Source organism: Somniosus microcephalus, chromosome 1 (genome assembly GCF_052327205.1).
Source record: "Somniosus microcephalus isolate GS21.2 chromosome 1, FLI_Smic_1.0, whole genome shotgun sequence".
In the NCBI taxonomy this organism is placed as follows: domain Eukaryota; kingdom Metazoa; phylum Chordata; class Chondrichthyes; order Squaliformes; family Somniosidae; genus Somniosus; species Somniosus microcephalus.
The window spans coordinates 99,745,438-99,771,020 of record NC_140987.1 but is presented as its reverse complement, the minus strand read 5'-3'; the positions used below and the strand labels follow the sequence as shown (position 1 = coordinate 99,771,020).

At 43.4% G+C, this 25,583-nt stretch overlaps 1 protein-coding gene across 1 annotated transcript in view; it reads left to right on the top strand.

Annotated features, from left to right (window-relative positions):
* Positions 1–25,583, top strand: part of kank1a (KN motif and ankyrin repeat domains 1a) — a 350,207-nt gene that overhangs the window by 106,191 nt on the left and 218,433 nt on the right. Inside the window, exon 2 of the mRNA XM_085984893.1 lies at positions 3,451–3,614. The gene's annotated coding sequence lies outside the window, so the exon portion shown is untranslated. The remainder of the gene's footprint in view (positions 1–3,450; positions 3,615–25,583) is intronic.

Sequence of the window (25,583 nt, the reverse complement as noted above, 5' to 3'; positions counted from 1 at the left end):
TAAACGTAAATAGCACCGTCCTGGGAGAAGCAAAGCCGCTGCGTCTGTGCGCGCCGCCATTCCATTTCCACCATTTCTCCTGTCCGACAATCTTCAGCCTGGATCTCAAGACCTGGATCTCAAGACCAGGATAGACACTCTTGAAGATACAGGGAGATGGAACTTCCCAATAAGTGATTTAAGATACAAGAGACAAAATCATCTAGTTAGAAAACAACTCGAAAATGCAAGAATCATTGCAAAGAGCGTTGAGTTGGCTATTAAATTTTTTTTTTTAAATGAGGACCTCGACAATGGTTGTCTCGGGATTACATTTAATGACTTGAAAGATGGTGTAGAAAGGAGGATTTCAGATTTCTAGGATACTGGATGAGTTTTGAGGTGGGGGAAGAACGACAGATGAGAGGCCCTTCACCTAAACTGCTTAGGAAACTTGCTGGCGCTAACTCTTTGAGCCCTTTTAACTGCCCAATATGTAGCATTTGTAAATGTAGCAAGATGTTGGGATAGAACATGAGAGCCCTTGAATTCTGAATCATAAAATCATAGAAATTTATGGCACAGAGGGAGGCCATTCGGCCCATCGTGTTTGTGCTGGCCGAGAAAGCAATCCAGCCTAATCCCACTTCCCTGCTCTTGGTCCGTAGCCTTGTAGGTTACAGCACTTCAAGTGCACATCCAAGTACTTTTTAAATGTGATGAGCGTTTCTGCTTCTACCACCCTTTTCAGGCAGTGAGTTCAGGCACCCTCTGGGTGAAAAAAGTTCTCCTTAACTCCCCTCTAATCCTTCTACCAATTACTTTAAATCTATACCCCCTGGTTGATGACCTCTCTGCGAAGGGAAATAGGTCCTTCCTATCCACTCTATCTAGGCCCCTCATAATTTTATGCACCTCCATTTAATCTCTGCTCCAAAGAAAACAACCCCAGCCTATACAGTCTTTCCTCATAGTTAAAATTCTCCAGCCCTGGCAACATCTTTGTAAATCGTAAATCTCCTCCATACCCTTTCTAGGGCAATCACATTTTTCCTGTAATGTGGTGACTAGAACTGTATACAGTACTCTAGCTGTGGTCAAACTAGTGTTTTATACAGTTCAAACATAACCTCCCTGCTCTTATATTCTGTGCCTAGGCTAATAAAGAAAAGTATCCCGTATGCCTTCTTCACCACCTTATCTACCTGTCCTGCTACCTTTAGGGATCTGTGGACATGCACTCCAAGGCCCCTCTTCCTCTACGCTTCTCCATATCCTACCATTTATTGTGTATTCCCTTGCCTGGTTAACCCTTCCCGAATGCATTACCCCTCACTTCTCAGGATTGAATTCCATTTTCCGGATTGACGAAAATACATGTGCTGTTATGTGACATCCTTATTTTGGGTAGTCAAATGAATGAACACTATCAGAGCGATGCTCAGGTAATGCAGGTCAAGCTTCGTTGGCATTACACATGAGACCAAGTGCAGTCATTCGTAAAATGTGGAGGATAATTAGAACAGGGTGTGCAGACACAATTCTGTTGCCATTTTGAAGTTCTTATTCTTATAATTGTATTATAAATTCCTATGTCCATACATATATATAAAATAGAAACTACATATGTAAACCTGCCACAATGTAATTGCACCCTCCTACCAGTGGTGGCACTAGTGAGGCTTAAGGTGTAATTAAAGTATGACAACATTCCACCATAAACTTGGCCATAGGGATTTTTAATGGAATATAAGTTGACTGGAAGTGCATGCAGACTTAAGATTTTTATAATAATTATAGATAGACTATAATTAGTCTTTTCTACATTACATTGTGCGTCAGCCAGTGGCTCAGTTTGTAGCATCCTCGCCTCTGAGTCAGAAGGTTGTGGGTTCAAGTCCTACTCCAGAGACTTGAGCACACAAATCTAGGCTAACCTTCCCAGTGCAGTACTGAGGGAGTGCCGTCTTTGGTTGAGACGCTAAACGATCCTACGGCACTATTTCAAAGAAGAGCAGGCCTGGTGTCCTGGCCAATATTTATCCCTCAATCAACATAACAAAACAGATTATCTGGTCATTGTCACATTGCTGTTTGTTGGAACTTGCTGTGTGCAAATTGGCTGCTGTGTTTCCTACATTACAACAGTGACTACACTTCAAAAAAAAAAAAAAAGTACTCCATTGGCTGTAATTGTTGGGATGTCCAACGGCCGTGAAAGGTGCTGTATAAAAATGCTAGTCTTTCTTCGTCTTTCTTTCTTAAATGGGTAAATAAACAGTATTGAATACAAAGCGTATGTTTACAGTAGCTTCTATACTTTTAAAAAATGTCACAACAATGTGTTTCATGAGCAACTGCTGAACATCAAAATAATTCTCGAAATACAGTCGCTCACTTAAGTGACAAAATGTTACCACGGAGTCACAGATGTAGCTGAGTCTCTCTGCTGGCATCTGACTAACTGACAAATGAGAGAAAGTCAACCACACAGGTATCCATCTCAATCCTTGTACAAAGTCAATTAAAACCTGAATCCCTCATAACTACATTTAATTGATAGTTTTTCGCTGTATTCAAACACAGGCAATACTTGGTGTTAAGCCTGAACCTCCTGAATCCATACTGTAGTGTATGTACCTTTTAAGAGGAACTATGTTTTTGAAGCCCCTGTATACTGTAGTACCAGTAGTGACCACTCGGGTATATAAGCCTGCATAGCGTCTTGTGTAGTTAGTTCACCTCCAGACTTTGTTCAGTAAACACTTGTTAAATCAACTCCTGCATTCCGTGTCTCCATTAACACACGGATCTAACACATACATTTTAATTTTAAAACTTTAACGAATTAAACCTATTAACAGGATCAAGTTACATAGCAGCTCCTTGTAGCCACATCACTTGTGAATCCAGCACCTGATGGAGAGCTAGGGTTCATTCTTTCAGTTGATCCTGATTTCATCCCAAAGGTATCATAACCAGTGTTTTTAAAAAAAAAAGCAATAATACAATGCCTCCAGACAAAAATGTGCCATTATTGTGATACAATTGGAGTATATAGCATATCAGTTTCAACTTCTCAAACTTGCATGGTTGCACTCTGGGGTGGAGGTAGACATAGAGTATCCACTTCATTGTGATCTGACTGGAAACTCCCTTCACTTCTCCACAAAAAGAAAAACTAGCAAGAGTGTGTGTGTGTGTGTGTGTGTATGTGTAAGATTTTAACCACCTTGGGCCACATAATAAAGCTGGATTAGTCTTAAACTGGAAGGAACCATTGTATGATCTGGGCACTTTGCCACCCTTTCCAAACTCATGCACGTACTTGTGCATGTAGACTGATTGAAGCCATTGAATGGCACTTTTTGTTATCGTCATCAACATTTAATCTGTAGAGCAGAGAGAATTTTTGTGACTTGATTCTGTTCAGATTTCATAACTTACAACTTTTTTCTCTTTTTTTAAAAGGCATTTGGGGACTATAAAATATCTACATTTGTTGCGTTTATTTGAATAGACAAGATTTCAATGGAGTAGAGGTTTCAAATCCATTTGGGGCCTTCCTGTGGAAAGACCGGCTGCGAAACAAAATATTTGTGAAGCAGATCCTTGCGGGCTGTACCAGCTGTGAGGTAAGTTCTAAGTCTTTTCTATTACATTAATAGTAGGACTTTTTTGTACCTAAATAATTTTACAATTTTTGTTGACAAAAGATGAAAGACTTTAGAAAGTGGCCAAAATTGTTGAGGAAAATGAACGATCACTTCATTTTTACTTTATTTTTGTCTGGTGATATCTGAAACTGTGTGCATGCAGCACAGCTGGGTTTTTAGAAACCAAATGCCGAACTTACACTGTAGGCTGGACAATGCAAGAAGAGATTCGAAGAAGATGACAGCCTTTGTAAAGGAATAGTAGTTACTTATTTAAAAGTGTTACATCTGGTTTTAGCCGGTCTTGTATTTTTTAAAATCGTTCCTGGGATGTGGGCGTCATTGGCAAGGCCATCATTTATTGCCCATCCCTAATTGCCCTTCAAAAGGTGCTGGTGAGCCACCGCCTTGGACCGTTGCAGTCCGTGTGGTGAGGGTACTCCCATAGTGCTGTTAGGGAGGGAGTTCCAGGATTTTGACCCAGTAATGATGAAGGAACGGCGATATATTTCCAGGTCAGGGTGGTGTGTATTACTCTTGCCATTGCTGAAAAACTGAAAAAAACAAAATGCTGGAAATACTCATATCAGAGAGAAAGAGTTAACATTTCAGGTTGATGACCCTTCCATCAGATTTGGCAAAGGCTAGAGATGTAACCGCTTTTAAGCAAGTACAGAGGCAAGGAAAGGGGTGAGGGAAGGAAAGAACAAAATGAAATTCTGTGATGGGATGGAAGACAGGAGTGATTAAATAACAAAAGGGATGATGAGGCAATGAAAAAGGGGGTGGTAATGGGACAAATAAAAAAAATAAAAGATGGGTAAATGGCAACAGCAGAATCATTACCAGCACCCACTGTCTGGAAAAAATGGAAGCAGTGGTTATGATCTGAATTTGTTGAACTCAATGTTTGGAAGGCTGTAACATACCTAATCAAAAGATGAAATGCTGTTCCTCAGGCTTCAGTTGAGCGTCATTAGAACAGTGTAAGAGGCCAAGGTCAGAGTGAGACGGAGAATTAAAATGACAAGTGACCGGAAGCTTAGGGTCACGCTTGCGGACTGAATTGAGGTGTTCAGCAAAGCGATCGCCCAATCTGCATTTGGTCCCCCAATATGGAGGATACCCCAATCATGAGCAGTGAATACAGTATACTAAATTGAAAGAAATACAAGTCAGTCATTGTTTCACCTAGGAGAAGTGTTTGGGGCCCTGGATGGTGGGAAGGGAGGAGGTAAAAGTACAGGTGTTGCATCTACTGGGCTTGCACAGGAAGGTGCCATGGTAAGGGGCGGGGGTGTCACGGAGCAAACAGTCCCTTCAGAATGCTGAATATTTTACAACCTTCTGGACTCAACATTAAGTTCAACAATTTCAGATCGTAACCTCTGCTCCTGTTTTTCCGGACAGCAGCTGTTGGTAATGGTTCTGCTGTTGCCATTTACACCTTCTCTAGACTCCCCTTTTTGTTTCTTGTCCTATTACCACCCCCTTTTTCCTTGCCCCATCATCCCTTTTGTTATTTAATCTCTCCTGCCTTCCATCCTATAACAGACCTTCCCTTTTGTTCTTTCCTTCCCTCCCCCTTTCCTTGCCCCTGCATGTGCTTAAAACCTGTTAAATCTCTAACTTTTTCCAGTTCTGACGATAGGTCATCGACCTGAAACGTTAACTTTGTTCTTCTCTCCACTGATGCTGCCTGACCTGCTGAGTGTTTCTGGCATTTTCTGTTTTTAATTCATATAGGACTTTGTTGTGTGTTGATTGCTGAACATGATTTTGGAAGAATTAAATAAATTTGGTTGCTATCTTCTGCAAAATGTTTGTTTTCATTTAAAATCAGTTTGGGAAACAAGCTTATTGATTTGCTCAAGGTTAAATGACCCTTAACTGATACCTTTATTGAAAATTAATTTTTTTAATGTGTGGCAGGTGTTGAAGCATTTTTTTAAGGCAAAAGTATAAGGCATCCACTAGTGAGGCAGGCAAGTCATGAAGGATTGGCAACTAAATCGGTATTTCAGGATGCTTTATTCGCTGATTTATAGTATTATCATCAATTTATATCCTTCATAAGCAATTCTACCCAACAACATGCCTTCCATGTTCATAAAAAAAGGTTTAGTCAAGCCACTGGTATTCACATCTCCGCTACATGCACATTTTCCCCATGTCGTGATTCCTTTTCTGTTTGTATTGAGTACAGGTTCACTGTAATTGGTGTTGATGGAGAAATTGATGATTCATTCCTCAAAAGTTGGTACTCTTCTTGAGGTCACTTGCTGAAAAAACCGTAAGATGCTGCAAAGCATTTTGCAACTAAAATATTGAACTAGATTGAAGACTAATGATGAGTGAATACTGTCAATTGAGAGGTTCTGATGGGCAAATAAGGTAGTCACTTTAACACAAATATATGTGTATGTACATATTACAGCGAACGTGTAGATCCTTGCTCCAGGCAGTGTCATTTTGTGAATTGTGCAGAGGAGGTTTTGCAGCTGTTCAACCCTGTCGAAAGTCTAACTTGGAAAATGAGTAAATACTGTGGGGGGGTTTTAAAGCCAAATCCTTGAATTATTGACGACCTGTGTGCAAGTCGTTGTGCACTTCAATTCCTCAAGGTTCACAGGCTGCATCTGGTTTAATTATTCATGTTTTTGTTTTTTGCATTGTATGTGCATTATATTAGTTGTTGACAGATATTCTGTTGTCTCATATACTTATTGTTTTGGCATTGATATTAAATGATCAGAGAAACTAAAATGCTGCTGTTTAATCTCTAATAAATAGTATATTAAGGCCTGGAGTTTCCGCTAGGTTGCGCTGCTTTTTTTTAGCGCAATTTGCCTGACATCGGCCAAACTAGCGCAGAGATTGCGGTGAGAAAGAAAGATTTTGAGAAGGGAGCACTATCCGTGACTAACTAAGGATGTAAAGGATGGTATCAAATTGAAAATAAAGGCATACAATGTTGCCAAGATTGATGGGAGGCCAGAGGATTGGGAAATGTTTTAAAAACCAGCAAAGGATGACTAAAAAAATAAAAGATGAATTATGGAGTAAACTGGCAGGAAATATTAAAACAAAGTAAGAGCTTTTGCAGGTATATAAAAAGGAAGAGAGTAGCTAAAGTAAACGTTGGTCCCTTCGAGGATGAGACTGGGGAATTAATACAGGAAACTTTCTGGTATCCGGCACTGATGGGACTGAACTGGTGCCATACCATCAAAACTGCCGTAGAAACCAGCGCTAATGTTAAAACATACGGAGCTTTTGAGCTCCGTGTGAATCAACAAACCCTGTTGCTTAGCAACAGCTTCAAAACAGTCGGCCGCAGCTTAAAAGCGTCTCTGTAGCTAAGCAACAGCTTCAGCTAGACCTTGCAGAGCCTGACTGGAAAAAAAAAGCAACGAGAAGTAAAAAAACTTATTGGAAACGGCTCCTGAATTTTGCCGGTAGATAGAGCTTTCCGGACATTTAACCTCTGGTTAAACGAAAGTGTCCTGTAATGAGGAACGGGGAAATGGCAGAGACTCTGAACAAGTATTTTGTATCTGTCTTCACGGTAGAAGACACCAACAACATCCCAATAATGGACAATCAAGGGGCCACAGGGAGGGGGAACTAAAGACGATCACTATCACTAGGGAAATAGTACTTGGTAAAATAATGGGACTAAAAGACGGCAAGTCCCCTGGACCAGATGGCCTGTGATGGGCCTTCAATAACCACAAAACTAGAAGTTATAGACTTAAACAAGTTGGCTTTTAATCACTAAGATCAGAGCTAACATCTCAACACGCAGACTGGTTCACAGGAATGAGTCATACAGATCCTGGGATCTTTATGTAAGAGAAGTCAGGGGCGGAGCCAAGAGCCAAGACCTGGAACCTCCCAGGTTAGTTGGGAAAGAGGAAGTGAAACTATACACAGTGGGGGAGGGTAATATACATGAGTGCAAAACGAATACAGGATCAAGACAAACAGATTTCATTACAGCCTGCATTCCAGGGTCTTAAAAGAAGTGGCTGCAGCGATAGTGGATGCATTAGTTGCAATGTACCAAAATTCCCTGGACTCTGGAGAGGTCCCAGCGGATTGGAAAACCACAAATGTAACGCCCCTATTTAAGAAAGGGGGGAGACAGGAAGCAGGAAACTATAGACCAGTTAGCCTAACATCTGTCGTTGGGAAAATGCTGGAGTCCTTCATTAAGGAAGCAGTGGCAGGGCATTTGGAAAATCATAATGCAGTCAAGCAGAGTCAGCATGGTTTTATGAAAGGGAAATCCTGTTTAACAAATTTGCTGGAGTTCTTTGAGGATGTAATGAGCAGGGTGGCTAAGGGTGAGCCAGTGGATGTGGTTTATTTGGATTTCAAGAAGGCATTCGATAATGTGCCACATAAAAGGTTACTGCATAAGATAAGAGCTCACGGAATTGGGGGTAATATATTAGCATGATAGAGAATTGGCTAAGTAAGAAAACAGAGATTCGGGATAAATGGGTCATTTTCTGGTTGGCAAACGGTAACTATTTGGGTGCCACAGGGATCGGTGCTGGGGCCTCAACTATTTACAATCTACATTAATGACTTGAATGAAGGGATCAAGTGTAATGTAGCCAAGTTTGCAGATGATACAAAGATGGGTGGAAAAGCAAGTTGTGCAGAGGACGCAAAGAACCTGCAAAGGGATATAGACAGGCTAAGTGAGTGGGCAAACATTTGGCAGATGGAGTATAATGTGGGAAAGTACGAGGTTATCCATTTTGGCTGGAAAAATAAAAAAGCAAATTATTATTTAAATGGAGAGAGATTACAAAATGCTGCAGTTCAGAGGGACCTGGGGCTTCTCGTGCATGAAACACGGGTACAGCAAGTAATCAAAAAGGCAAATGGAATATTGGCCTTTATTGCAAGGGGGTTGGAGTATAAAAGCAGGGAAGTCCTGCTACAACTGTACAGGGTATTGTGTACTGCATACAGTTTTGGTCTCCTTAGTTAAGGAAGGATATACTTGCATTGGAGGCAGTTCAGAGACGATTCAGACGGTTGATTCCTGAGATGAGGGGGTTGACTTATGAAGAAAGGTTGAGCAGGTTGGGCCTATACTCATTGGAATTTAGAAGAATGAGAGGTGATCTTATTGAAACATATACGATACTGAGGGGGCATGACAAGGTAGATGCAGAGAGGATGTTTCCCCTCGTGGGGAAATCTAGAACTCGGGGGCATAGTTTCAGAATAAAGGGTCGCCCTTTTAGAACTGAGATGAGGAGGAATTTCTTGAGGGTTGTGAATCTGTGGAATTCTCTACCCCAGAGAGTCGTGGAGGCTGGGTCATTAAATACATTTAAAGTGGAGATAGACAGATTTTTACAATATAAGGGAGTGAAGGGTTATGGGGAGCAGGCGGGGAAGTGGCTTTGAGCCGCAGATCAGCCATGATCTTATTGAATGGCGGAGCAGGCTCGAGGGGCCAACTGGCCTATTCCAGCTCCTATTTCTTATGTTAATTTTAAGTGGCAATTACATCCAGTGCAAATTGAGTTTCCGCAATCTGTTATGCTAGTTTTAAAACTTGCACTCTAAGGTGTCCCTGTCCACATCTAACCATTGCCCCCAGATTGAATTAATCATCAATGTGAGTTTATGCTAATTGCACCACACTTGCGGGCCTTCAAGGAGGCTCTTAAAATTAGGCTGGTTCTTTTGGAAGCAAAGACACCAAAAGCTTTTAAAATGTGCCTATTAAATATTTTTTAATTTATTAAAACTGACTTGTACACCAATATAACTAGCAATTGGTTCTGTCTCATTTTTAGTTATGTCAGATTGGGTTACTCGCATGTGATGGACTAGACACTCAATTAAAAATGCTTATTTTTATGATCAATCCATTTTCAGCTGTATTAATCAAACTGCACCAAGTTATCACTCTTAAATATATCGAGGACCTTTTTAAAGCAAAACTTTAAAAAAATTATGTTCTAAAACGCTGCCCAATTGCGCTGGTTCATGGGGGGGGGGGGGGTGGGGGGGGGGGGTGCAAGGGAAGAGAGGAAACACTTCTCAATACTAGCCTAATTTGTGCCCAGATTGCCGATTACATCCAAAGCGTAAACTCTACCCCTAAATGTTTTATGATGGCAAGCACAGATGGCTTAAAACTGAAAGTGGTGTTAATCCTTTGTGTAATGTTCAGGGCAGTTTACTGGTTTCCACTTATTGTGGCTCATAGTGCTACTTACTGATTTTTTAAAATTCATTCTATATGTGGGCATCACTGGAAAGGCTGGCATTTATTGCCCATTCCTTGTTGCCCCAAGAAGGGCTTTTATGCTTGCTTATTTTCTAAAATGGCTGTTTTCTGTAGATCTTTTTTCACTTCCACTTATTACTTTATTGTGAATTGGATAATGTTGCTATTTCATATTGCAATATTAATCTATTTTTTGTGCTTGCAGTTAAAGAAAAAACAAAATCAAGGGTGCAAATTTTCATTTAACTTTTGAGACTTGACTTTGAATCTAGGTCTGACTGGGATAAAATTCTTTTTGCCTTTGACAGGTGAAAGGATCCTACATAGAATAAATTTTGGCACTCTCAGAACAAGCTCATGTACAAAACAGTCTATAATCTGGGACAAATTGACAGTCTTGCACAAAGAGACTACCAGGATAGCTAGCAAGGGAAATTGTGAAAATTCTGAGATGAAGGTTGAAGAACATTCTTGGGGCAGAATAGATGGACTTTTGTATTTGGTCTGTATGTTCCTGACCGAGCATTCTTGATGTAGACTTTGGGTAGAGAAATGTTCGATTTTCCAGCATTAGTATCTCTCGTTTCAATTAGCACAAAAACTGACTAAAGGTGTAAAAATCAATCTTGATACAGGAAACTTTGTGCTATCCGGCACCGACGGGACCGAGCTGGTGCCGTCCCATCAAAACTGCCGGACAAACCAGCGCTAATGTTAAAACATGCGGAGATTTTGAGCTCTGTATCTGGCAACAAACCCTGTTGCTTAGCAACAGCTTTTAAACAGTCGGCCGTACCTTGCAAGCATCTCTGTAGCTTAGCAACAGCTTCAGCGAGACCTTGCAGAGCCTGACTGGTGGGGAAAAAAAAGCAACGAAAAGAAAAAAAACTAACGAAACGGCTCCTGATTTTTGCCGGTGGCTCGAGCATTCCAGACAGTTAACCTCCGGATAAACCAAAGTTTCCTGTATTTGTTAAAACTAAGTTTATTATGATTAAATTCAGCTGTTCTGCATTGGTTTCGTGCAGTGCCTCTTGTTGGGGATACTTAAAATTTGCCCATGTGTACCACAGGGAGTGGTTGAAGCGAATAGTATAGATGCATTTAAGGGGCAGTTAGATAAGCATATGAGGGAGAAGGAAATAGAGGGTTATGCTGATAGTTAGATGAGGAAAGACTGGAGGAGGCTTGAGTGGAACATAAATGCCGGAATGGACTGGTTGTGCTGTATATCCTGTATGTGTTTGTAAGGGTTTCCAAAATTGTAGACTTGATTTTGATCACTCTTGGCATAAGTTGCAGAAGATTACAAATCAAATATATTGGAGGTGAAGAAAATTGATATACAAGAAGAAAGCAAGACTTGGATTTATATAGCACCTATTCATGACTTCAGGATGTCCCAAAGTTCTTTACAGCCAATGAAGTACTTTTGAAGATGAAGTCACTGTTGTGATGTAGGAAACATTACAACATGTAGACGGCATAATGGGTTGGAATGAGACCCAGAAATGCATGAGGCCAGATCAACCTGACTTTTGGAGGGCGAGAAGTACATTAAGAGCAGTGATGAAACCAAGGCCAAATTAGTGCCAGAATAAATACATGTTTGGGATCATCTGGATTTCGATGAGCACAATGCATGTTCTGTTATAGGAAATGGATCTTGGGCATACGAGATAAAAGCAAATAATTGATAGTGTCATGCACAGCTAGGGTAGGGAGCTCGCCAGCATTTTGTTCAGATGTGCTGCTCACTTTTATATGACTTAATAGTGAAATACAGTGCTACACCTCGACAATGTTACACTTTCATGATAAACACAAGATTATTTTCTGATGGAAAGTGTTGTCATTGTGCCTACAAATAATTAGCCGTAACACCTTCTGCTGCCTTCATAGCAGTTGCTGTGTTGCTACCATTGCTATCAATGTTCCCTGGTTTGTTTTATCCTTCTGAACATAAGAACATAAAAATTAGGAGCAGGAGTAGGCCATACGACCCCTCGAGCCTGCTCCACCATTAAATAAGATCATGGTTGATCTTCGACCTCAATTCCACTTTCCTGCCCAATTCCCCATATCCCTTGATTCTGCTAGAGTTCAAAAATCCATCCATCTCTGCCTTGAATAGACTCTGGAACAGCTCCCATGGATTGGAGGGTAGCTAATGTAGCCCCACTATTTTTTAAAAAGGTGGTAGAGAAAAAATGGGGAATTATAAACCGGTAAGCCTGACATCGGTAGTGGGGAAAATGCTGGAGTCCATTATAAAAGATGTAATAGCAGAGCACTTGGAAAACAGTGACCGGATCGGACAAAGTCAACATGGATTTACAAAAGGTAAATCATGCTTGACTAATCTACTGGAATTTTTTGAGGATTTAACTGGTAGAATAGATGAGGGAGAACCAGTGGACTTTCAGAAGGCTTTCGATAAGGTCCCGCATAAGAGATTAGCGTGTAAAGGTAAAGCACATGGGATTGGGGGCAAGATACTGACTTGGATAGAGAACTGGTTGGCAGACAGGAAGCGAAGAGTTGGAATAGACGGGTCTTTTTCCGAGTGGAAGGCAGTGACTAGTGGGGTACCAGAGGGATCGGTCCTTGGACCCCAGCTATTCACAATATATATTAATGATCTAGACGAGGGAACTAGATGTAATATCTCCAAGTTTGCAGATGACACAAAGCTGGGTGGGCGTGTGTGCTGTGAGGAGGATGCTGAGAAACTCCAGTATGGTTTGGACAGGTTGGGCGATTGGGCAGATGCAATATAATGTGGATCAATGCAAGGTTATCCACTTTGATGGCAAAAACAGGAAGGCAGATTATTATCTGAACGGCAGTAGATTGGGAAAAGGGGACGTGCAATGAGACCTGGGTGTCCTTGTGCACCAGTCGCTGAAGGTACGCATGCAGGTGCAGCAGGCGGTTAAGAAGGCAAATGGTATGCTGGCCTTCATAGCGAGAGGATTCGAGTACAGGAGCAAGGATGTCTTGCTGCAGTTGTACAGGGCCTTGGTGAGACCACACCTTGAGGATTGTGTGCAGTTTTGGTCGCCTTTTCTGAGGAAGGATGTTCTTGCCGTGGAGGGAGTGCAGCGAAGATTCACCAGGCTGATACCTGGGATGGCAGGAATGACTTATGAAGAGAGATTGGGTCGATTAGGCTTATAGTCGCTAGAGTTTAGAAGAAATGAGAGGGGGTCTCATTGAAACTTATAAAATTCTAACAGGACTAGACAGACTAGATGCAGGAAGGCTGTTCCCGATGGTGGGGGGAGTCCAGAACCAGGGCTCAGTCTAAGGATAAGGGGTAAGCCATTTAGGACAGAGGATGAGGAGGAATTTCTTCACCCAGAGAGTGATGAAGCTGTGGAATTCTCTACCACAGAAGACAGTTGAGGCCAATTCATTAAATATATTGAAGAAGGAGTTAGATATATTTCTTAAGGCTAAGGAGATCAAGGGATATGGGGAGAAAGCAGGGACAGGGTACTGAGTTTGGATGATCAGCCATGATCGCATTGAATGGCGGAGCAGGCTCGAGGGGCCGAATGGCCTACTCCTGCTCCTATCTTCTATGTTTCTATGAATGAATATACTCAACGACTCAGCATCGACGGCATTTTGAGGTAGAGAATTCCAAAGATTCACAACTCTGAGTGAAGAAATTCCTCCATCTCAGTTTTAAATGGCCGACCCCTTATCCTGAGACTATGATCCCTAGTTCTAGACACTCCAACTCGGGGAAAAAACCTCCCAGCATCTACCCTATTAAGCCCCCTCAGAATCTTCTGTTTCAATGAGACATTCTTCTAAACTCCAGAGAGTATAGGCCCATTTCTAATTTCCTGTGTCCCTTTTACTGTGTAAAGTGATGTTGAGAGACTAAAGCATCAAGTACGATATAAATGTGATTTTTGATACTGGAATCCAATAAAAAATGCTCCTAAAATAGCACTTTTTATATTAAAAAAAAAAAAAAAAAAGTTTTGTGAGGTGGTAGATGTTGGGGAGAGGGATGGATTCAGTGGCTAGGGAACAGAGTTTGGCCTCGGGCAGATGTTGGGGAGAGGGATGGAGTCAATGGCTAGGGAACAGAGTTTGTGGCGGGGATTGAAGACAATGGCTTCGGCCTTCCCAATATTTAATTGGATAAAATTTCTGCTCATCCAGAACTGGATGTCTGACAAGCATTCTGACAATTTAGAGACCGTGGAGGGCTTGAGAGAAGTGGTAGTGAGGCAGAGCTGGGTATCGTCAGTGTACATGTGGAAACTGATGCTGTGTTTTCGGATGATGTCGCCAAGAGGCAACATGTAGATGAGAAATAGGAGGGGGTCAAAGATAGATCCTTGGGGGACACCAGAGGTAACTATGCGGGAGCGGGCAGAGAAGCTGTTGCAGGTAATTCTCTGGCTGCGATTAGATAAATGAGAATGGAACCAGGCGAGTGCAGTCCCACCCAGCTGGACGATGGTGGAAAGGCATTGGAGAAGGATGGAGTGGTCAAACGTGGCATTGGAGAAGGATGGTGTGGTCAAACGTGGCATTGGAGAAGGATGGAGTGGTCAAACGTGGCATTGGAGAAGGATGGAGTGGTCAAACATGTCAAAGGCTGCAGACAAGTCGAGAAAGACAAGGAGGGATAGTTTACATTTGTCACAGTCACAAAGGATGTCATTTGTGACTTTGAGAGCCGTTTCGGTACTGCGGCAAGGGTGGGAACCTGATTGGAGGGATTCAAACATGGAATGCGGGAAAGATGGGCATGAATTTGGGAGGTGACAACATGTTCAAGGTCTTGGGAGAGGAAAAGGAGGTTGGAGATGGGGCAATAGTTTTCAAGGACGGTGAAGGTGGTCAAGGGTTGTTTTTTTATGGGGAGGGGTGATGACAGCAGATTTGAGGGAGATGGGGACAGCACCTGAGGAGAGAGAACCGTTAACAATGTCCGCTAACATGGGAGCCAGAAAAGGAATTTGGGTGGTCAGCAGTTTGGTGGGAATAAGGCCGAGGGAACAGGTAAGTGGGTCTCATGGACAAGATGAGCGCGGAGAGGTCATGAGGGGAAATCGGAGAAACTCGAGAAATATGAGAGGCTAGGGCTGGGGGGAACCTTAGAGGAAGTTTGGACCGGTGGGCCTGGGGAAGGAAGAGAAGTGGCAGAGGCAGCTGAATGGATGGTTTCAATCTTCGAGACAAAGAAGTCCATGAGCTCCTCACACTTGGTGGCAGAGACAGGGGAGAGGGGTTTAAGACAGTTAGCAGTGTAGAATAGAAGCTGGGGTTTATCTTTGCATTCCAGAATGATTCTGGATACAGGGAGCAATTTTGGCAGACGAGAGCAGGACCCAATAATGCTTTGTGGTCCAGCCAGATCTGGCAGTGAATGGCTAAACCAGTTGTCCGCCATCTCCGTTCAAGTCTGCGTCCTTTGGACTTAAGGGAGCAAAGATGAGAGCTGTACCGGGGGAGTGGCCAGGGTGAGAGAGTAATTGTTTTAACAGGGACTACTAGCGCATCAAAGATGGTGGTGAGGTTGTGGTTGAGCAGATCGGTAGCTGCAGAAATGTCGATGAATGGAGGGTCAAAGGCTGGGCAGTTGGGATTACGTGTATCTGGGCACAAATACAGAGGAAACGCCAGGCCAGTGTGCTTTCTTTGACTACATCCAAAATGCATGGATTTTTCTTATTTAAAAAAAAAAAAGGATCGAATTGACTTTAAGCGATAGAGTAGTGAGGCCCCAGATTTGATCTCTGATCTGGGCTGTGCTGAGTTAAAAGTACAGTAGCATGGTGGTTATGTTAGTGGACTAGTAATCCAGAGGCCTGGACTAATGATCTGGAGATTGAGTTCAAATCCCACCACGGCAGCTGGGGAATTTAAGTTCAGTAAATTAAATACTGGAATAAAAAGATAGTATCTGTCATGGTGATCGTGAAACTACTGGATTGGCATAAAAACCCATCTGCTTCACTAATGTCCTTCAGGGAAGGAAATCTGCTGTCCATACCCAGTCTGGCCTATAAGTGACTCCAGACCCACAGCAATGTGGTTGACTCTTAACTGCCCTCTGAAATTGTCTAGCAAACCACTCAGTTGTAACAGATTGCTACGGAAACAAATAAGAATAAAACTAACCGGCACTGGCTATGGACACGACAAAAGCGCACGCATCCCAGTCGACCCTGCAAAGTTCTCCTCACTAACATCTGGGGACTTGTGCTAAAATTGGGAGAGCTGCCCCACAGACTAGTCAAGCAACAGCCTGACATAGTCATACTCACAGAATCATACCTTTCAGCCAATGTCAGGACAGTCCCACCAGAGGAGGCGGCACAGTGGTATACAGTCGGGAGGGGGTGGCCCTGGGAGTCCTCAACATGGACTCCGTACCCCATGAAATCTCCTGGCCTCAGGTCAAGCATGGGCAAGGACACCTCCTGCTGATTACCACCTACCGCCCTCCCATAGCTGATGAATCAGTACGCCTCCATGTTGAACACCACTTGGAAGAAGTACTGAGGGTAGTAATTGTGTTGTTCCAAACGGACTATGCGTCTCTCGCCCTGTCTCTTGTGCCCCAGCCGCACTTTGGAACAACACAAGTGGAGGCACAGCCCATGTACAATAGCCGCTGTAAGGAGACTAAAGCAAACAAGTTTTTGGCCCCCGGTGAAACAAAAATGAGAATTTCTTAATTAAAAATTCGGAAAATTGGTTAAAGCTGGGAAAAAATACGGGTAAGTTCGCATTAAATTTCTGAGGGAGGAGGAAAAGTTTGTGCCCCTGTTTGTACCTCAGACTGAGGGAACGGCAGCAGAAAAAGAGGAAACAACTTCCCAAAACTGATCCCAACTCACCGCCAAGGCTGGGGATAGATAACCTCACCGCCGCCTTAGGAAGGTTAACCACTTTATTCACTTTCACATTTGAGCTCCGTTTGGAATTAGTTTATTTTATTTTTTGTATCTTTAATGAAAGCGTTGAAGAGGGAAAGAGAAACTTGGAGCAACTTCTGTCAAAAACTGCAATGAGACTTTAAAGAATTTAAAGATTTTTAATGAACTTTTTACAAAAAGTAAGTGCTAATCACCTTTCAACCCCCAGTTTCAAATATGATTTTGGAAGAAATCGAGACAAATAACAATTTGCCCCATCTAAACAAGTTTCAACCAGGTCTTGAAGTCCAAATGCTTTTAAAAGATTCTGAAGTGCTTAAAGCATTTTAAAATTGAAATTTCTCTCTTTGATTTTGAATGATCGACTGAAGTGAGTAGCTTTACATAAACATGCAACCATGCTGTTGAGGAGTGGGAGAGCAGGGAGGATTTGTAGGAGTTACATATTACTTTTTATAAAGTTCATCATTAAGACGTTTAGGAAGAGAACCAAAAAAGGGAAAACCACAAACTATTATTTTGTCTTGTTCTAAAGTCCTAACGACCCAGGAATAATGGGGGGGAAATTAGGTTGGATTGCGCCTCCCATTAGCGCCTTAAGAGGACGCTAACGGGACACAAAGCAACTAGCGCCCGGGCGCGGTGATGTTTGCGCCGCTCGCGAAATTAACTAGACATTTTGAGGCGGCGCTAAACACTACCGCCACGATCTCCTGCGCCGGCAGATCGTGACATCAGTCGAGTGCGTAACGCCCCGGACCGGATATTGAGTGGCACCCCCTGCCTTACCGCCTGCCGCTAGCAACGATAGGTTGAGGGGAGCGTTTTGCAGTCAGAAAGGGACTGGGGGAGCGCTATTTAAAGGCGACCGCTTCCTGCCTTTTTTTGTTGGTGACATTTTTGCACCACGCATTCTGAGAGAGAGTGAAAGAGACTTCTGGAGAGATTCAACGCTGTGTGAAGGAGTTTTGGGTACTGAGCAGCACTTTGCAGGTTCATTTTGATTTGCCCTTCCTTGCTTCGCCAGCACTGAAGTAGCGCCTCGCTCCTTGGCCTTTGCGCCTTAAGACAGGTGTGAATCACCTCCAGGGGCAATAGAAGCCAAGTTTGCTGTCTAAGGCGATAATTGGCGCCCGGCGCTAAACTTTGCGCACGGCCGATAATGGTGCCCCAAACGGGGCGATACTGAATTTTTCCCCCAATGTAAATATAGATTTCCTCTTAAATATTTAGTGAAGTGTCAATAGAAGCACGAGTTATGTAATGTATAAAAATTGTTGGAAACTACTTTAGAAGAAACTACTGTACTACAAAAGCAAAATACTGCAGATGCTGGAAATCTGAGCGAGAAACAGAAAATGCTGGAAATACTCAGCAGTTCCGGCAGCATTTGTGGAGAGAGAAACAGTTAACGTTTCAGGTTGATGAGGCTTCATCAGAACTGGAAAAAGTTGGAGATGTAATGTTTTTAAGCAAGTGTAGGGGCAGGGGGAGGGGAGGAAAGAACAAAAGGGAAGGTCTGTGATAGGATGGAAGGCAGGAGAGATTAAGAGACAAAAGGGTTGAAACTACTACTTTAATAGCAAAATACTGTGGATGCTGGAAATCTGAAATAACAACAGAAAATGCTGGGAATACTCAGCAGGCCAGGCAGCATCCGTGGAGAGCGAGACAGAGTTAACGTTTCAGGTCTGCTGAATGGTCATCTCGGCCCCTAATGACTGCACAGTGTTCAGTTCCATTAGCAGCTCCTCAGATAATGAAGCAGTCCATGCCTACATGCAGCAAGACCTATGACATTCAGGCTTGTGCTGCTAAGTGGTAAGCAACATTCGCGCCATGTAAGTGCCAGATAATGACTATCTCATAAGAACATAAGAAGTAGGAGCAGGAGTAGGCCATATGGCCCCTCGGGCCTGCTCCGCCATTCAGTAGGATCATGGCTGATCCGAACCTAGACTCACGTCCACTTCCCTGCCGGCTCCCCGTAACCCCTAATTCCCTTATCAGCTAGGAAACTGTCTATCTCCGTTTTAAATTTATTTAATGTCACAGCTTCCACAGCTCTGAGGTAGCAAATTCCATAGATTTACTACCCTCTGAGTGAAGAAGTTTCTCCTCATCTCAGTTTTGAAACGGCAGCCCCTTATTCTTAGGTTATGCCCCCTAGTTCTAGTCTCGCCCATCAGTGGAAACATCCTCCCCGCATCCACCCGATCAAGCCCCCTCACAATCTTACATGTTTCGATAAGATCGCCTCTCATTCTTCTGAATTCCAATGAGTAGAGGCCCAACCTACTCAACCTTTCCTCATAAGTCAACCCCCTCATCTCCGGAATCAACCGAGTGAACCTTCTCTGAACTGCCTCGAGAGCAAGTATATCTTTTCTTAAATATGGAAACCAAAACTGTACACAGTATTCCAGGTGTGGCCTCACCAGTACCCTGTATAACTGAAGCAAGACTTCCCTGCTTTTATACTCCATCTCCCTTGCAATAAAAGCCAAGATTCCATTGGCCTTCCTGATCACCTGCTGTACCTGCATACTAACCTTCTGTGTTTCATGCACCAGGACCCCCAGATCCCTTTCTACTGTAGCACTTTGCAGTTTCTCTCCATTTAGATAATAACTTGCTCTTTGATTTTCTCTGCCAAAGTGCATAACCTCACACTTTCCAACATTATATTCCATCTGCCAAATTTCTGCCCACTCACTTAGCCTGTCTATGTCCTTTTGCAGGTTTTTTATGTCCTCCTCACTCACTGCTTTCCCTCCCATCTTTGTATCGTCGGCAAACTTGGATATGTTGCACTCGGTCCCTTTCTCCAAATCATTAATATAGATTGTAAAGAGTTGGGGTCCCAGCACTGACCCCTGCGGAACACCACTAGTCAAAGATTGCCAACCCGAGAACGAACCATTTATCCCAACTCTCTTTTCTGTTAGTTAGCCAATCTTCCACCCATGCCAGTATATTACCCCCAATCCCGTGATTTTTTATTTTGTGCAGTAATCTTTTGTGTGGCACCTTGTCAAATGCGTTTTGGAAGTCCAAATACACCACATCCACTGGTTCCCCTTTATCCACCCTGTTTGTTACGTCCTCAAAGAATTCGAGCAAATTTGTCAAACATGACTTCCCCTTCGTAAAACCATGCTGACTCTGTCCGATTAAATTATGCTTATCCAAATGTCCTGTTACTGCTTCCTTAATAATGGACTCCAACATTTTACCAACCACAGATGTTAGGCTAACTGGTCTATAGTTTCCAGCCTTCTGTCTACTGCCCTTTTTAAATAAGGGTGTTACATTAGCAGTTTTCCAATCTGCTGGGACCTTACCTGAATCCAGGGTGTTCTGGAAAATTACCACTAATGCATCCACAATCCCTACCGCCACTTCACTCAAGACCCTAGGATGTATCCAGAGGATTTATCCGCCTTTAGTCCCATTATCTTACCGAGTACCACCTCCTTAGTGATTTTAATTGTGTTTAGCTCCTTTCTGTCTGTCCTTCCTAATTGTCAAATACCACTGGATGTTTAGTTCCCAGTCATGGTTACCTTGCAGCCATGTTTCTGTAATGGCCACCAGATCATACCCATGTGTAGTTATTTGTACCGTCAACTCGTCTATTTTGTTACGAATGCTGCGTGCATTCAGATAAAGAACTTTTAAATATGTTTTGTGACAATTTATTCCTGTTTTTTACCCCCTTTACTACTCTACCTTTATTATCTTTATACATTCTGTCCCTTCCTGACACGGTCTGGTTTTTAATTCCCCCACTGCTACCTTGCTCTATTGCCTTCTCCGCTGACATTTTTATTTTCCGCGCTCTTGAAACCTCCCCCCCACTAATTAGTTTAAAGCCCTCTCTACAGCCCTAGTTATTCGATTTCGCCAGGATTCTCGTCCCAGCACTGGTCAAGTGAAGTCCGTCCCAACGGAACAGCTCTCTCCTGTCCCAGTACTGGTGCCAGTGTCCCAAGAAGCAAAACCCATTTCTCCCACACCAGTCTTTGAGCCACGCATTTAACTTTCTGATTTTATTTACCCTAGCCAAATTTGCTCGTGGCTCAGGTAATCAGATATTACCCGAGTGGTTCTGTTTTTTAATTTGGCCCCTAGCTGCTCATACTCCCTCAGCAGAACCTCTTTCCTTGTCCTATCTATGTCGTTGGTACCAACATGGACCACGACAACTGGATCCTCCCCCTCCCACTCAAAATTTCTCTCCAGCCCAGAGGAGATGTCCTTAACCCTGGCACCGGGCAGGCAACACAGCCTTCGGGACTCTCGCTCTCGGCTGCAAAGAACCCTATCTATCCCCCTAATGATACTATCCCCTACCACTACAACATTTCTTTTTACTCCCCCCACTTGAATGGCCCCCTGTTCCACAGTGCTGTGGCCAGGCTGCTCATCCTTCCTGCAGTCCCCATTCCTGTCCCCACAGGGAGTAAGAGCCTTGAACCTGTTGGACAAGAGCAAGGGCTGCGGCTCCTGCAACACTACCTCCTGGATCCCCTTACCTGCCTCACTCATAGTCGCACCCTCCTGTCCCTGACCACGGACTACATCTGAATTAGTTAATCTAATTGGTGTGACTACTTCCTGGAACACAGAGTCCAGGTAACTCTCCCCCTCCCTGATGTGTCGCAGTGTTTGAAGCTCGGACTCCAGCTCATCAACACGGAGCCGGAGTTCCTCGAGCAGCCAACACTTACCGCAAATGTGATCACTGTGAGCATCAATGGTGTCCACCAGCTCCCACATATTGCAGCAGAAACACATCACCTGCTCTCCCATTCTATGTAATTAATTAAATTTATTATTTTTAAATGATATATTTAAGGGCCCTGGTTTACAAACTGTCCTGCTACACCACAGAGACCTTAAAAACTATAAACCACAGAGTTAAAGTTTTTTTAAAAAGAGAGAAGCACTCCCAACCAATCACTTACCTGCTTCATGGTGACGTCACACCTCGATTACTTTTTACTTCTCTCCCTCTGAGATTGGTAAGGCCTACCTGTGCTCGGGCTTACCTTGTATAGGTCGTTGCCGCTCACACTCCTGCCGCCGCACTGAGGCCTACCTGTGCTCGGGCTTACCTTTTTATAGGTCGTTGCCGCTCATACTCCTCCTGCCGCCGCACTGAGGGTTTAACCACCGCCCCTTGACGCTAAACTGCATTACCATCACCAAACCCCTCGCCATCAACATCCTGAGGGTCACCGTTGACCAGAAACTTAACTGGACCAGCCACATGTGGCTGCAAGCGCAGGTCAGAGGCTAGGTATTCTGTGACGAGAGTCTCACCTCCTGGGTACAAAGCCTTTCCACCATCTACAAGGCACAAGTCAGGAGTGTGATGGAATACTCTCTACTTGCCAGGATGAGTGCAGCTCCAACGACACTAGAGAAGCTCGACCATCCAGGACAAAGCAGCCCGCTTGATTGGCACCCCATCCACCACCTTCAACATTCACTCCCTCCACCACCAGCGCACAGTGGCTGCAGCATGTACCATCTGCAAGATGCACTGCAGCAACTCGCCAAGGCTTCTTCGACAGCATCTCCCAAACCCGCGACCTCTACCACCTAGAAGGACAAGGGCAGCAGGCACTTGGGAACACCATCACCTCCAAGTTCCCCTCCAAGTCACACACCATCATCCTGATTTGGAAATATTTTGCCATTCCTTCATTGTCGTTGGGTCAAAATCCAGGAACTCCCTCCCTAACAGCACTGTGGGAGCACCTTCACCACACGGACTGCAGCGGTTCAAGGCGGCGGCTCACCACCACCTTCTCGAGGGCAATTAGAGATGGGCAATAAATGCTGGCCTTGCCAGCGACGCCCACATCCCAGGAACGAATAAAAAACAAAAAATGGGTTCAGCAATTGGCCTTAATACCCCTGGGGCAGGGAGGGTGAAAAATCAGCCAGCAATATGACTGTTGATGGTTACTTGGTGACCCCTGTGGAAAGATGCACACATGTGGACGTTGGATTGTTTTGTCTGTGGTTTCTAGCACCCCAATCATGGTTAAAGAGCTTGCTGATGCAATCTAAGCTTATTCATGAAAAATTTGCAGCCCTCCTGTATCTAATACAAGATACAGGAAGGTTGCAGTGGCCTGTTGAAGTGAGTCGCGAGGTCGTGGGTAGTAGGAAAAGACTAGTTGAAACAGATTTATAAATTAGCATTCTGCTTAAGAGACCTTGGGTTACAAATGTGATTTTTTTTGTTTTTGTTTGGCAATCAACACATTTCAAATTGAGACGCGTGCTAGGTGCCATGTTTATGTTGTCATTTGATCATATAAGGCTTTTCCGGTACACTGTGAGGGATAGGAATCAGGGAATTGAATATTACAAGATATTAAGTTAAGAGTCATCCCTTCTAAAGGGTAGAAATTCTGTTTACTGTTTTAATTTAGTTGGTAACATATTTATAATTTTGCTAAATGGCCTTTGCTAAGAGACTGGGGTCCTCTATTTTATATTTTAATTGTGCCATTTAATTATAATTCCCAATGAATATAAAGTGACTTTTACATTTATTTCTGAACATAAAGTGAATAATTCAGTGCAGTTTCCTATAAAGACAAATAGATGGTGCTGGTGCAGTCAGTTTTAACACTGCAGCAGAAGTAGTGTTAATGTGCAACATCTTTAAGACAGCGTCAGATGTTCAACATTAACCATGCAGTGAATTATTTTTACTTCTGAGCAGGACTGTCGAAAATCAGGTAACTTATTCAATGATTGGAGGGATTCATGATACCTGAGTTTGCCAATCACTCTCTTTAAAGACCTAGCATTTTTTTTGGTGTGCAAGAAATGGCAGTGCTTGCATCTCAACCTCGTCTATCTGATTGAGGAGCTTTTAGGTTTAAGATCCTCTGCCTTTTTCATTAAGTTTTATATTTAAAGAAAATGCTTTACGCATTTTGTGTACAACAGCTTTAAATACCCAAAAAGCCAGATTGATGTTAATGAGCAATTACTTCCACTGCCATTATAATCATTCACAGTTGCAGCAGTTGGAGGGAGGAGCCTGGAGCAGCACTAAGGAGGGAGCCCAAGAGTGGCTTTTAGGGGTGTGGAGAGGAGAGGGGAAAGCCCAAGAACTGCACTGAGGTGAACGAGGGGAGAGAAAGAAGCTCAAAATTTACAGTGGGAGGGAACCTGAGGGACGGTGAGGAAGGGCTGGGGGACATAGAAACATAGAAGATAGGAGCAGGAGTAGGCCATTCGGCCCTTCGAGCCTGCTCTACCATTCAATGAGATCATGGCTGATCATCCAAATTCAGTACCCTGTCCCTGCCTTCTCCCCATATCCCTTTAGCCTCAAGAAATATATCCAACTCTTTCTTGAATATATTTAATGAACTGGCCTCCACCGCCCTCTGTGGCAGAGAATTCCACAGTTTCACCACTCTCTGGGTGAAGAAATTCCTCCTCATTTCAGTCCTAAATGGCTTACCCCTTATCCTTAGACTATGACCCCTGGTTCTGGACTCCCCGGCCATCAGAAACATCCTTCCTGCATCTAGTCTGTCCTGTCCTGACAGAATTTTATATGTTTCGATGAGATCCCCTCTCAATTTTCTAAACTCCAGTGAGTATAAGCCCAATCGACACAATCTCTCCTCATACGTCATTCCTGCCATCCCAGGTATCAGCCTGGTGAACCTTCACTGCACTCCCTCCATGGCAAGAATGTCCTTCCTCAGGTAAGGTGACCAAAACTGCACACAATACTCAAGGTGTGGTCTCACCAAGGCCCTGTACAACTATAGCAAGACATCCTTGTTCCTGTACTCGAACACTCTTGCTACGAAGGCCAACATACCATTTGCCTTCTTAACCGCCTGCTGCACCTGCATGCTTACCTTCAGCGACTGGTGCACAAGGACACCCAGGTCTCTTTGCACTTCCCCTTCTCCCAATCTATTGCCATTCAAATAATAATCTGCCTTCCTGTTTTTGCCACCAAAGTGGATAACCTCACATTTATCCACATTATTGTGCATTTGCCATGTTTCTGCCCAATCACCCAACCTGTCCAAATCGTACTGGAGTTTCACGACATCCTCCTCACAGCTTACCCTCCCACCCAGCTTTGTGTTGTCTGCAAATTTGGAGATATTACATCCAATTCCCTCGTCCAGATCATTAATATATATTGTGAACAGCTGGGGTCCTAGGACCGATCCTTGCAGTACCTACTAGTCACTGCCTGCCACTTGGAAAACGACCCATTTATTCCAACTCTTTGCTTTCTGTCTGCCAACCAGTTCTCTATCCAAGTCAATACCTTGCCCCCAATCCCATGTGCCTTAATTTTGCACGCTAATCTCTTGTGTGGGACCTTATCGAAAGCCTTCTGAAAGTCCAAATACACCACATCCACTGGTTCTCCCTTATCTATTTTACCAATTACATCCTTTTACCAGTTACATCCTCAAAAAATTCCAGTAGATTAGTCAAGCATGATTTACCTTTTTGTAAATCCATGTTGACTTTGTCCGATCCTGTCACTGCTTTCCAATTGCTCTGCTATTACATCTTTTATAATAGACTCTAGCATTTTCCCCACTACCGATGTCAGGCTTACTGGCCTATAATTCCCCGCTCTTTCTCTACCACCTTTTTTGAATAGTGGGGTAACATTAGCTACCCTCCAATCCATGGGTACCGTTCCAGAGTCAATCAAGTTCTGGAAGATGACCAGCAATGCATCTACTATCT